Source organism: Mustela erminea, chromosome 6 (genome assembly GCF_009829155.1).
Source record: "Mustela erminea isolate mMusErm1 chromosome 6, mMusErm1.Pri, whole genome shotgun sequence".
NCBI classification, from domain to species: Eukaryota; Metazoa; Chordata; class Mammalia; order Carnivora; family Mustelidae; genus Mustela; species Mustela erminea.
In genome coordinates this window covers 136,651,807-136,660,764 of record NC_045619.1, presented here as the reverse complement: position 1 = coordinate 136,660,764, position 8,958 = coordinate 136,651,807, and the positions used below count along the sequence as shown (strand labels likewise).

Genomic DNA, 8,958 nt, shown 5'->3' with positions numbered 1-8,958 from the left:
GCTATATAGTAGGCATTCGATGGTCCCCAGAGATACACAAGTCCTGGTTCCTCAGACCTAGGAATATGCTACCTTGTAAAAAGGGCTTTGTAGATGTGAATCAGTTAAGGATCTTGAGGTAGATCATTCTGGATTACCAGATGTAATCTGGTAATGTATTCACAAGTATCCTCATAAGAAAAAGAAGAGAGGAGAGGGGAATCAGAGTCCGAGAAGGAGTTGTAAAAGCAAAAGCAGAAGACTTAAAGTGATGTACCATGAGGAGGACTTGACCAGCCACTCCTGGCTCTGAAGATGGAGGAAGGGGAACCTGAGCTAAGGAATGTGGGCAGCCTCTAGAAGCTGGAAAAGAGATGGAATGGATTATCCCATAGAGAATCCACATCCCTAAATACAGTTTATATTGTCAAATAGGAACTCACCAAGCATGACACTTTTGAGCAGATTATAAACCTGCTAAGTTTGAGATGGCCAAATTCTTTGCCAAAGAAACGTTTTCATGCATTTCTTTGTCCAAATACAATACGGGACAGAACTGGAAGTATGCGGTCCTTCTGAGACTCAGCCAGAATGCCTGCCTCTACTCTTAGTATTTTTTCATGGCTGTAAATATACATTTCAGCATACAAAATGCTGTCACCCTCCCTTCCTCTTCCAGTACTGCATTGGAAGTGAAGAAGTTACGACTTACTAGTTGTAAGTTATGGATGGAAAGGAAATACGGAAGGTTGAAGTAAGTGGAGATGAGAGAAGGGAAAGAAGACATATTCCTAGCTGTTGCACAGTTTATTTTTCACCTCATGGCTGTGGGCGTAAATGGCAAGGAATTATCAGATTTCTGTTTGGTGTAGCCAATGTGCTCTAACTATGCCAAACAGTGAAAGAAAGCTAAGGGGTTATTTAATTCATTCCCATTCAGCCAGAGCCTTCTAACTCAGATTCTAAAGCTTTTAATCTCAATTCATTCCCATTTATCAGAAATTCTTACAGATGCTACCAGGAGGTCTCTTGTTAGCCTTTGTTTCTACTGCTCTTGGATGTTTCCATACTTGTAGAAAATTTACACCTTCGTAGACAGCTGAAAGGAGGCATATTAGTCTAGATCATACCATCTTAACCCACAGTTATCTCCCTTTGTTTGAATTTATTTTTTAAACCAAAGGATATCTTTTGCGATGCAAAACTTATTTGAAATAAACTTGCTAAAATGTTAAGATTTAGATTTGTATGTTCCCTCATGTCATTCCACAAATTCCATAGGCATCATTACATGGGAAACTTGTTATAATGTTCCAGTACTTAAAAATCAGATGTACAGTGAGTTCATTTCAGAATATCTCTAAAGCTTTTATTTCTGCAGAAAAAAAATCCGAGTCATCCACAGAGAGATTAAAGTTCCCAGGATTTCCTTGCCATAACGGTGGTGTGCCTGCCCATTCCATTGTATTCTTCATGATAGGCTTTCTCAATCCTGATGCAATTGACTTTTTTAAATGATTATTATTATTTGAGTATAGTTGACACATAATGTTATGTTAATTTCAGGTGTGCAACACAGTGATTTGACAAGTTTGTATGTTAGGCTATGCTTACTGCAAGTGTAGCTACCCTCTGGGACTATACAACATTATTACAATAGCATTGACTCTGTTCTCTGTGCTGTACCTTTTATTCCCTTCATTCAGTTTGCCCATCCCCCAACCTCTCTCCCCTCTGGCAACCATCAGTTAGTTCTCTATAATACAAGTGCTTCTTCTTTGTTTATTCATTTGTTACATTTTTTGGATCCCACCCATAAGTGATATTATGTGGCATTTGTCTTTCTCTGTTTTATCTCACTTAACATACTCTCTCGGCCCATCCATCCATATTGTAATGTGATCCTTCCATATTATCACAGAGATCCATAACTCCTTGTGGAGAGCTGAGCTGACCTATGCTTTGTGGAGCATTTAGGAGCATCCCTCGCCTCCACCCACTAGATGCAATAGTGACAACCAAAGTGTTTCCAGACATTGACAAATGTCCCCTGAAAGAGTGGGGGGTGCAAGATTATCTCCAGGTGAAAACCACGGGCAAAGGAAAATTAGGATCACAGGTCTATGTTCTAGGTCTGGATTCTGTTCTGATGCTGCCACCTAAAATGTGAGTTGTAGCCTCAGAGAGAAAATGCCCATGAGTGAAATCAGAGAGATGTTTATTAAAAGCCGCCACATGTTAAAAAGCACACAGCATTCCCATTGGAATGATAAAGTTCTCTCAGTGCATACAGAAGGAGTCCATTTCCCTTTTACCTCACCCCAGACTGAGAACTGGCTGCTCCAGCAGGCACATTCGGCTTCCAGCAGAATCATGCACCCGGGGGTTGTCAGAATGGCAGAAGTCAGAGGTGGCACAGGGCAAACCCTGGGCCAGGGGCAGCAGTGGGAGTCATCAGCACTGAGTCAGACGCTACAAAAGCAACTATTCACTATTAACAGATAGCAACTAACACAAGGACAGAAGATGCCTAAAGCTAACTTTCCGAGGCACACAAAAATAAGAGTGCTGGTCAAATCTTAAAATGACCAGAGTGAGCTGAGGTTCCAAACTGAGTTTGAATCAGAAGAGATGATTTATGAAGGAAGCAGTGCTTAGAGGGTAGGGAGCAATGGCGCACATTGATACCATGGACAGATGATTCATCTCCTGAAATAGCCCAGCAATATTTGAAGGGATGGGAGAAGTTACCTTAAAGAGGGCTTAAGTTTTGAGTAGGTAACTATGGGAAATAAAACAGCAGGATCTGGGCATTGAAATTTTAATAGGATCATTTGAATCCATAGGCTAGTGAAAACTAAGTAGTGTTAGGGACAAGTCAATGAACTATCATTTAAGATAAGGTTTTTACCACCTTATATAATACAAATATATGAATTCAGTAGTTCAAACTATAAATAAAAAATGAAGCCCTAGAAAAAATTTTAATGACTCTTCATTATATTTTATGATTACCAAGACAAATTCAAAATTGATTAATAAGTCCTGGTTTTGTCTTTTCTCATTTTAATAAATTTATTCTTAAATGAACATATAGTCTTAGCCTACCATTGTCTGTTTGAAGTTTACTTGGTCCTTTGAAGGAAAAATGTAATTATGTATTAGTGATTATATTATTCATGAGTCTTGGCATACATAGCTTAATATAAGATTAAAGAATAATAGTTTCAAACATGGAACATTAAGGAAATATACTGCAATATTCAGGTAAGTTAAGAAAATCACAGCTAATCAACCTCACTTAGCATACAATATTAACTATTTAGTGACTCAATAGGAATTTTTAACATATAGTGCAAATCTTATAGATTGTTGTAAACAGTGGTAGTGTAAGACTTCTTATTTTGGCCTAGTGGCCATCCATACTTATTTCTTCGTCTAAATTCCATTAAAATGTCAGTAAGAAAAAAAAAATCACAAAGATAAAGAGAAAAGGAAAAGAGATAATAGCAGATAAATAATTATAACAATTTGTGAGATATAAATGAGATGGACAAGCAATCACTTGCTTGGTTAATGGAGGAGGTTATAACTTGTGTGGCTATAGAGGTTAATACTAATAAAAGGCAAATCTGCTTTTTCACATAGAATCCCCCAGATGCTCAGGGATTGGAAACCCAGCTTGCCCCAGTAGTAGTAGGCCAGGGGTTAAGTTGAAACCATAAGAATTGGTTGAAAATATGGATATGGAATGTTTAGACAGTCAACTATCCCTTTTGTTGGTGGGAGACTAGACACACAGTCCTCTGAGTCTTTGGTGATATGAGAGAGAGTGTAGCCAGGAGATACGAGAGAAGATACTGAGAAGATGTACGGAAGAAAAGGCAGCTGTTGAAGATAAAATGAGGTAAAAAATCTACCTAGACATTTGGGCACCCAGCTTTCTTGCTGCACCCATTTTCAGAATGTTGAGTAGCTGGGATTATGGCTATTCTTGACTAAAGCAGAGTATCTGAGGACTAGAGAATCTAAAGCCCCCAGCAAAAAGGGACATCTGTGTATCAACAATTATGTTTCATCCTCAATTTAAAAAGATAACTTTTCACATATTCACACTATAATAAACCTGATGGTTTATAACCCCTACCACTTATACAGAAATTCCAATCAAATTTTTAGTGTCTCACTTTTAAAAAATGAATCCCCTTGTAAAATTCCTAGAAGATAACATAGGTGGAAACCTGGATGCCCTTGGGCATGGTGATGCCTTTTTAGCTATAACAGCAGACACAATCCATGCAATATATAACCAATAAACATGACTTCATCAAAATCTTCCTGGGAAAAACAATGTCAAGAACATTAGAAGACAAGTCACAGAACGGAGAAAATATTTGAAAATCACAAATGATAAAGGAGGTTACCAAAATATACAAAAAACTCTCAAAACTGAACAGTAAGAAAACCCAATTAAAATGGCCAAAGACCTTAGCAAACATCTCACCAAAGAAGATATTCAGGCAAATTTAAAAATAAGCATATAAAAAGATGTTCCACATCATATGTCATCATAAAAATGAAAATTAAATGAATCACACTTATTAAAATGCCTGAAATCAAGAATACTGACAACACCAAATGCTGATAAGGATATGGAACAGCAGGCATTCTCTTACCATTTCTAATGTAGCAAATGCTACAGCCACTTGCAAAGACAGTTTGGTGGATTCTTACAAAACTAAACATACTCTTATCAATACAATCCAGAAGTCTTGCTCCTTGGTATTTACCTAAACAAGTTGAAAACTTATGCCCACACATATATCTGTACACAGATATTTACAGTAGATGTATTCATAATTGCTAAAACTTGGAAGCAACCAAGATGTCCCTCAGTAGGTGAATGGATAAGTGAACTGAGGTATATTCAGAAAAGGCAGTAGACTTAGTGCTAAAAATAAATGATGCATTAAAGTATGAAAAGACATGGAAGGAACATAGATGCATATTACTAAGTGAAAGAAATCAATCTGAAAAAGTTACATGCTGTATTATTCCATCTGTATTACATTTTGGAAGAGACAAAATGATGGAGACAATAAAAAGATGGGTGGTTACCAGATTATGGGACAGGGGAGAGAAGAATAAATAGAGGATAAGGAATTTTTAGGGCAGTGAAACTACTCTTTATGTTATAATGGTGAAAATATGTCATTATACATTTGTGCAAACCCATAAAATGTACAACACTTTGAGTGAACCCTAAGGTAAACTGTGAACCTTGGACGATTATGATGTGTCAATGTAGGATCATCCTTAGTAACAAATGCATCGCATTGAGGGGTAATGCTCATAATGGGGAAGCTATTAAGGTGTAGGGGAAGGGTATATGGAAAAGCTATATACCTTGATCTCAAGTTTGTTCTGAACCTAAAACTACTCTAAAAAATTAATCTAAAAGTATGAAATGAAGAATGTTATAGGTTCTAAAATAGTCATGGGAATGAGAAATGAACAGTACAGTAATTGGTATTAAATTATAATTATGTAGGATGAATAGTGACATGGAAAATGCTTATGATATAATATGAAAATAAATTACCAAAGTAATAAAATGGTTCCTGGAATTCTTAGTATGGAAAAACAGAAGGGGGAGAAGAATTTAAAGAAATTAGAATATAGAAAATTGTCTGAAGAAAGAACAACTTAAAAAGTCAACTATAATTACTGTCATTAGAGAGACAAGATAGGAGATAAGATGTTCTGGGGAAAAAAAAAAGAAAACAATCAGAACAAGAACGAACTCTTTATAATTATAAATAGAACAGTTGAATGTTCCGGTTCCAGGAAGATGCAAAAGATATACTTTTTCCTTCTTCTTCCTGCTGAGAATGACTAAACATTATATATTAAACAAATGAAAGAAGACTCTGAAAGGTATTTGATAAAGAAGGTAGACTGGCTAGGGACCTTGGAACCCGGTGATGATAGTCTTGGGTTTTTGAGTTTTTGTTTTGTCTTGTTTTTTGTCTTATACATCCATACATGTTTCTAGAGAGCTGGCAACTGGGAAAATGTCAACAGGTGTTGGAAAGCAAAACAAAACAAAAGAAGAGGCCTGGGGAAAAAGTGTTTTCATTCTAGCCAAAAGATAGGAAGGAGGGAGCCTAACAAAAGAATACTTTTAGACAATAACTGCGCTACTCCAGACAAACAACACAGAAAATCTGTAGTCCTCTTCCCCCTCCTTCTAGCTAAGGTCACGTGGAGCCTAGACTTCCACTCTTGGCAGACTATTACAAAATACTCCCAAGCTCCATAATGTCAGTATAAATCACACAGGAGATGGACATCTACCCCCCATTCAGGGGCAATGTGGTTGCCTTTCCCTTCCTGCTGGACTGGTGTCACAGGAGGGCAACTGGAGTCAGGATTTTCACCACCCACCCTCAGCAGGAGCAAGGCAAAGAAGAGAGACTTAAAATTGAGTGAAAAAAAATCCATGAATAGATTCCAATACCAAGATGACATAGATATTAGAATTATCTGACATGATTTTTAATGATTCTCTTACATTGACCACCTAAGAGTAGCAATAAAAGAAGAAACAGTCTCTCCACTTCCTCTTCTGTATTTGCTCAGCAGCCACAAAGCCGCAACTATGTGTGAATGCAGTTCCATCCATGTTGAACAGGCTACTGTCCAGATTGGTAATGCCTGCTTGAAGCTCTATCGCCTAGAACATAGTATCCAGCCCAATGGTCAGATGCCAAGTGTCAAGACCATTAGAAGAGGAGATGACTTCTTCAACACCAGCTTCAGTGAGACGGGTGCTGGCAAGCATGTGCCCAAGGCAGAGTTTATAGACCTGGAACCTACAGTCATTGATGAAGTTTGTATTGGCACCTACCACCAGCTTTTCCATCCTGAGCAGCTCGTCACAGGCAAGGAAGTTACTATGCCGAAGGGCACCACACTATTGGCAAGGAGACTGCTGATCTTGTCTTGGACTGAATTTGGAAACTGGCTGACCAGTGCACAGGTATTCAGGGCTTCTTGGTTTTCTACAGTTTTGGACAGGGTATACCTTTCTTCTCTGTCAATTATGGCAAGAAGTCCAAGTTGGAGTTCTCCATTTACCCAGCCCCCCATGTTGCCATAACTGTAATTAAGTCTACAACTCCATCCTCACTACCCATACCACCCTGGAGTACTCTGATTATGTTTTCATGGTAGACAATGAGGCCATCTATGACATCTGTCCCAGAAACCTCAATATTGAACACCCAACCTACACTAACATAAAGAGGTTGACATGTCAAATTGTATCCTCTATCACTGTTTCCCTCAGATTTGATGGAGCCCTGAATGTTGATCTCACAGAATTCCAGACCAACCTGGTGCCCTGTCCCTACACCCACTTCCCTCTGGCCACATAGGCCCCTGAGAAATTCTGCAATGAACAGCTTTCTGTAGCAGAAATCACCAATGCATGCTTTGAGCCAGCCAACCAGGTGGTGAAATGTGACCCCTGCCATGGTAAATAGCAATGGCTTGCTGCCTATTGTACTGTGGTGACATGGTTCCCAAAGATGTCAATGCTGCTATTGCCACCATCAAGACCAAGCATACCATTCATTTTGTGAACTGGTGACCCACGGGCTTCAACGTGGGCATTTATTACCATCTTCCTACTGTGGTACCTAGTGGAGACTTGGCCAAATTACAGTAAGCTGTGTGCATGCTGAGCAACCGCACAGCTAGTGCTGGGGCCTGGGCTCACCTGGACCACAAGTTTGACCTGATGCATGCCAAGTGTGCCTTTGTTCACTGTTACATGGGGCAGTGTATGGAGGAAGGAGAGTTTTTTGAGACCTAAGAGGATAGGGCTGCCCTTGAGAAGGATTATGAGGCAGCTGGTATGGATTCTCTTGAAGAAGAGGGTGAAGAAGAAGAGGAATACTGAAGTTAAAAATGTTACAAAGGTGCTGCTTTTACAGGGAGCTTATTCTGTTTTGAACATTGAAAAGTTGTGCTCTAATAGTTAATTTGTATGTAGCAATGAATAGTCTCATATACAGTTATTGACCTATGTTTTAAAACACAGTGCTTTGTTACAGACCCAAGCTGTCCATTTCTCTGATGGGTTTAAATAAATATTTCCTCTCTTAAATGAAAAAAAAAAATCATCTGACATGACTTTTAAAGCAACCATAATGAAAATGCTTTATTTATAAACACAAATGAACAAATGGAAAAAAAACAGGAGGTCTCAGCAAAGAGGCATAATTTCAGAAATCAAAGAACAAAATGTCAAATATAAAAAGCAACCAAATGAAATTTAGAAAAAAATACAATTATCAATTAAAAAAAAAAAACTTGATGAAGAGAAAAGAATCTGTGACCTCTGAAATAGAACAATAGAAATTACCACTCTAAACAACAGAGATCAATTAGGCCAAAAACAAACAAACAAACAAACAAAAAACACATTGAGAATTTGTGGGACTCTAACAAGAGATTTGTATTGTTGGAACCCCAGAAGGGGAAGATAAAATGAATGAGGCCGAAGAATATTTAAGGAAATAATGACTTCAGACTTCCCAAACTCAGCAAGAAGCTGAATAAGCCACATGCAGAATAAACACAGAATTCCATGCCAAAGCATTTTATAGTGAAGTTACTGAAAAACAGAGACAAAGGAAAAATTTCTTGAAAGAAGACAGAGAAATTATGCTTTAGCTGTCAAGGAAAAACCATCCCAATGGCAGTAGATTTCTGATCAGAAACCATCATGGCCAGAAAGAATCACCACAGTGTATTTCAAGAGCTAAATATGAAGAACCATTAACTGAGAATTCTAGATTTACTGACATTCTAAGTAAACATTCTCAGGAATGAAAGGGAAATCAAAACATTCTCAGATTTAGGAAAACTATGATAATTTTTTGCCAAGGAACCTATCCTTAAAGAATACTA

At 38.0% G+C, this 8,958-nt stretch overlaps 1 pseudogene; it reads left to right on the top strand.

Moving 5' to 3' along the window:
* Positions 1-6,640: 6,640 nt before the first annotated feature.
* Positions 6,641-7,945, top strand: LOC116594410 (annotated as a pseudogene).
* Positions 7,946-8,958: the final 1,013 nt, after the last annotated feature.